The sequence below is a fragment of the Penaeus monodon genome, chromosome 17 (assembly GCF_015228065.2).
Source record: "Penaeus monodon isolate SGIC_2016 chromosome 17, NSTDA_Pmon_1, whole genome shotgun sequence".
Lineage (NCBI taxonomy): Eukaryota > Metazoa > Arthropoda > Malacostraca > Decapoda > Penaeidae > Penaeus > Penaeus monodon.
In genome coordinates this window covers 36,971,982-36,976,981 of record NC_051402.1, presented here as the reverse complement: position 1 = coordinate 36,976,981, position 5,000 = coordinate 36,971,982, and the positions used below count along the sequence as shown (strand labels likewise).

The 5,000-nt window shown below is 43.8% G+C and overlaps 1 protein-coding gene across 1 annotated transcript in view; it reads right to left on the bottom strand.

The window, feature by feature from the left end:
- LOC119583719 (endoglucanase E1-like) overlaps window positions 1-5,000 on the bottom strand; it is a 36,931-nt gene that overhangs the window by 5,972 nt on the left and 25,959 nt on the right. The window lies entirely within an intron of this gene.

Sequence of the window (5,000 nt, the reverse complement as noted above, 5' to 3'; positions counted from 1 at the left end):
TGTGTGTGTGTGTTTGGTTGTGTGTGTGTGTGGTTGTGTGTGTGTGTGGTTGTGTGTGTGTGTGGTTGTGTGTGTGTGTGGTTGTGTGTGTGTGTGGTTGTGTGTGTGTGTGGTTGTGTGTGTATGTGGTTGTGGTTGTCTCTCTCTCTCTCTCTTCTCTCTCTCTCTCTCTCTATCTATCTATCTTTCTCTCTCTCTATCTATCTTTCTCTCTCTCTCTATCTTTCTCTCTCTCTCTCTCCTCTCTTTCTCCCTCTGTCTTTCTTTCTCCCTCACTCCATTTTCTCCCTCTGTCTCTCTTTCTCCCTCTGTCTCTCTTTCTCCCTCTCCCCACTCCCACTCTTCCTCTTCTCCTTTCTGTTCGCGTCTGGAGAATTGTAAAAAATAATCTTGAAAGAAGTTCTCTTTTGTTTTGCTTTCTGGTCACTCTCAGCAACTACACGTGTAACGAAAATAACAGATATAATCATATAACATTATACCCACAATATCTCCACATCTCTCTACAAACCTTTTCATTGTCTTACACCAAAGGGAAATTGGCTTCTGTATCATCTCCATTTTCCTCCGTTTAATCCCATAATTCTGATTTTTTTTTTTTTTTTGACCCATGCAAAATCCTCGCTTTATCTTTCCCCCTTTTTTGTCCTCCCTTTCTGGCAGGAGGACGCCTTGGGAGGGGGGGGGGGAGGAGTAGGAGGGAAGGAGAGAAAAAAAAGGTATGCAATGGAGTAAAGAGAAGAAAGGATAAATGTTAGTTGCATATATACGTATGCTGATAGATAGATTGATAGACAGATACACACTCACAGAATCCGCACACACACACACACACACACACACACACACACACACACACACACACACACACACACACACACAACACGACACTCTCACACATCCGGGAGCGCGCACAAGCACGTACACTCTCACACATCCGGGAGCGCGAGGCCATGAGCGTAGAATCAATTACAGCCGGGATCTGTTCGCAGCCTGTGATTAACGTTAAGGCGTAGGCAAATAAAAAAAGGGGCTCAATTCGCACGCATTAATCACAGCCTTCTGTAGACTTCCCCTTTCCGAAGCCCGGGTGTCATACGTACGTCGACGCGCTCACTTCATGATAGTAATTACGTCCTTCTCGAAATATAATCGCATTGTGGTCGTACTTTTTTTTGGTCGTCTCGTCCGATCTGCCATTATGGTGGGAATTTAGGGTGGTAATGATAGCGTATGGTATATGTTTTATTATTCTCATTTTCCCTCCTGGACGGGATCATGCAAATTTATCTCGACAGCCTTTACGTCGATGTCTGTGCCTCGCCGCTCACCTCCAGCAGGCGTCCAGCTCCTCTCCTGACGTCGGCCAAACCGCAGCGACGCCGCCACGACCCTCCTCCTTGGCGTGTTTCTTATTTAACGCCGAGAAGTCGTTTCAGCTTTCGGTGCGGACGACTTAATGGCTCTCGTGCGGACAGACACGTTACATCACCTACTCCATTCGCTTGCATGTGTTGAGGCAGGAGGGGGGGGGGGTGAGAGGAGAAGGAAATGGGGGGGAAGGGAGAGAGGAAATGGAAAGGGGATGAGAGGTGGAGGGAAGGGAGAGGAGAAAGGGGATGGGGAGAGAAGAGGAGAGGGAAAGGAAGAGGGGGGTGGAGAAAGGGAAATAGGTGAGAGGAGAAGGGGAAGGAGAGGAAAGGCAGAAAGAAAAGTACGATGAGAGGGGGAGACGAAAGGAAGGGGGTAAAAGAAGGGAAAGGGTTGAGAGGGGAAGGGGAAGGGGAAGGGGAAGGGGAAGGGGAAGGGGAAGGGGAAGGAAGAGGAGAGAGAGAGAGAGAGAGAGAGAGAGAGAGAGAGAGAGAGAGAGAGAGAGAGAGAGAGAGAGAGAGAGAGAGAGAGAGAGAGAGAGGACAGTAAAGCTGGAAAGAAAAAAGAGAGAAAGGAAAGGAAGGTAGTGAGAAGGGAAGGGAAGGGAAAGGAAGAAGGAGAAGTGGGGGAGGAGAAAAGCCCTGCGCCAACCACACCTTGCGGGCAGCGTTTCTGCGGCGACGGCGGTGGCTAACGAACGAGAGGAAGGATAGTCGGCGCGATGCGGAAGCCCTCGCCGGCGGTCCTTCGCGCCTCGGGAAAACGTGCGGTCTGATCCTTATTTATGCATATTTACCGCGGAAATTTGGCTGGGATTCTGCTATGATAGGAGAACCTGCGTACACTGCGGCGAGGTTTCTTTTGATATTGGGATACTGGCCGCAATATCTCGACGAATTCAAAGCGAGTGGGAAAAAGTTGGCGAGTATTAAAAGCAATCTACGTGAGTGTTTGGAGACGAATGGAAGCCAAATGGTGCTAGTTGCATGGTAGTCCGGCAGTTAAGCAGAAACTCGCGACAGATTGAGCTGGTACTGGAGTTTAGAAATGGACGTTTCTGACGCTGACGAAGTAGCAATCAGGAAGTGACATTCGGATCCAGGTATTACAGAAGCGAATTTCTCTCTCCCTCAAGAACTACGCGAATTTGCCGGAATCGACATTAAGGCCCCGTGTTTACCAACCGTTACTAAAATGGTATTGCATTCAACTCGTCGGCAAAACACTTGCGCAAACCCAGTGCGCCTCATAAGGAAACTGAATCGTGTGAAAAATGCTCAAGAAGAATTTTCCCTCATTACACACGCCACCCCAGGGAGCGGTTTTGTCCTGTCGACACTATGGTTAGTTTGTGACCATTAACCCCTCTCTCTCTCTCTCTCTCTCTCTCTCTCACACACACACACACACACACACACACACACACACACACACACACACACGTGTATATGTATATGTATATGTATGTATATATATATATATATATATATATATATATATATATATATATATCACTATTCAATTGTTTATATATGAATGAGTGCGCGCGCACGTGTGTGTGTGTGTGTGTGTGTGTGTGTGTGTGTGTGTGTGTGTGTGTGTGTGTGTGTGTGTGTGTGTGTGTGTGTGTGTGTGTGTGTGTGTGTGTGTTTTGGAAATTTTTTAATATCGTGTGGTTTTGCATGTCTGCTTGCCTTTGTATTTTGTGTATATCACAAGAACAGACGTATGATGACCTCCTTGCTAATGATACGATATAAATCTAAGCAGCGCGATCAGTATCTCGCTTATCATGCAAATAAACTAGACATGACGTAATAGTTAAAACAAACCTACAATAACTTAAAAATTGCCATCCTTACATTTTTCTCTAAAATGTTCCACTGTTTCTTTCGCTTACCTAACATTATCTCTAAATAGCTGGTTCGCTATAATAGGCCCTTCCCCTATGAAGGCACGATTTACGACCTCTGTACGTAAACAAGCAGTTACGTGTGTGTGATATATAACATCAACTGACAGGTAAACTTGCTTTCATAGAATGACAAAGAAACACTCGTTCTGAAACAGGTGCAACGCCTGCATGGAAAATGAACATATAAATATAAACAAAACATTTATCTCAGATTTATTTTTGTGCTGTGGTGTTTTAGATACACGAACCGTAATGATTACTCAACTAATGGTCGACTTCCGCGAAGTTTATGGCAAGAGGTAATCAAGTAGCATTACACAGATAGGTTCAATTACAGAAATAATATACCCACTGCAATCCCGACAACGGCTATTGGCGCCTCTAAAACGCATTACAAATGGCTCATTACGATCCGAAATTTATGAGGTCCGGGGTGCTTGGTGAAAGCAATGCATCGGATTACTGTCTATTGGCGAGTTGAAGTCTCCAGATGCAAAATGCGGGATGGACGGAAAGTATGAAATGGCTGCCCTTTTTTTTTTTTTTTTTTTTTACAAGTTATCATCTAGTTTCTGGCCATTTTGTTTATTTCTTTTACCTTTTTCAAGACAATGGTTTATATCACGAAAGTACCTTGCATTAAGAATATAAAATTGAGACCCTGAAAGGTAATCGCAGAGAGGAAATCCGTTATATTTCTTAATTGAACAATTTATTGTACACTGCGTCGTAAATTTCCCCGAGGGACGGAGAAATGAATATATCAATGAATTAAACCTTTAGTGTTCTACATCCATTCCGCCGGTGAAAATGCGCTTAAAACACAACCGCGGCCTAAAAATTCGGGCCATCACCCTCCCTTTAATGACCAGTGTGTCGGCGGAACGAAATGGGCCCATCAAAGAACAACTATAGGCTATTATAAGTTGGAATGGGCTGTTTATAGTTCGGCATATACAAAACTTGTCTTTATGCCTATTGTCTGCCAATTGAGAGATCCGTAAATATAGGCCTACATGCGATCACTCCGTATGTATTTCTGGACGCCGCCTTATTTCCTGTCCGCTGATTGTTCCTGGGCATTTCCGCCGGTGTCTGGTTTTCATCTGTATCTTTTTTTCTATTTATAGGTGTATATATATATATATATATATATATATATATATATATATATATAATATCTGTATACATAAATATATACATATATACATATCTAGTTGAAAACTTGTTACCTTTCGAAGGTTTGCCTTTCTGCATTAAGGTTTAATTTTTTTACCTTTACATTTGTACTTAACTATGTATTTTTATTATTAGATTTTACTTCATACATGTTTACATTAAAACGTTTCCCTATTAGATTATCTACGTATATTTTCGTTTCCCTGATTGCTAAGCACTTTATTCAGCTTTATTTTTTGATTTTCTGCAGTCTATATCAACTTTGATGATCCATTGTGTGTTTCTTACAGATCACGTAAGATGGAGCGAAGGACGTCTGGTATTCCGTCTTCCTTTTTCCTCCCTCACTCTCTCTCTCCCTTCCTCCCTCTCTTTTTGTTCCCTTCCCTCCCTCCTTCGCCTTCCTCTTGGTCTCTTCCCCTTCCTCCTTTCTCCTTTTTTGTCTCCCTCCCTCACTCCTTTGTAGCCCTCTCTGTCTCCTTCCCTCCCTCTTTGCCTCCTTCCCTTCCCTCCCTCTTTGTCTCCCTCCCTATTC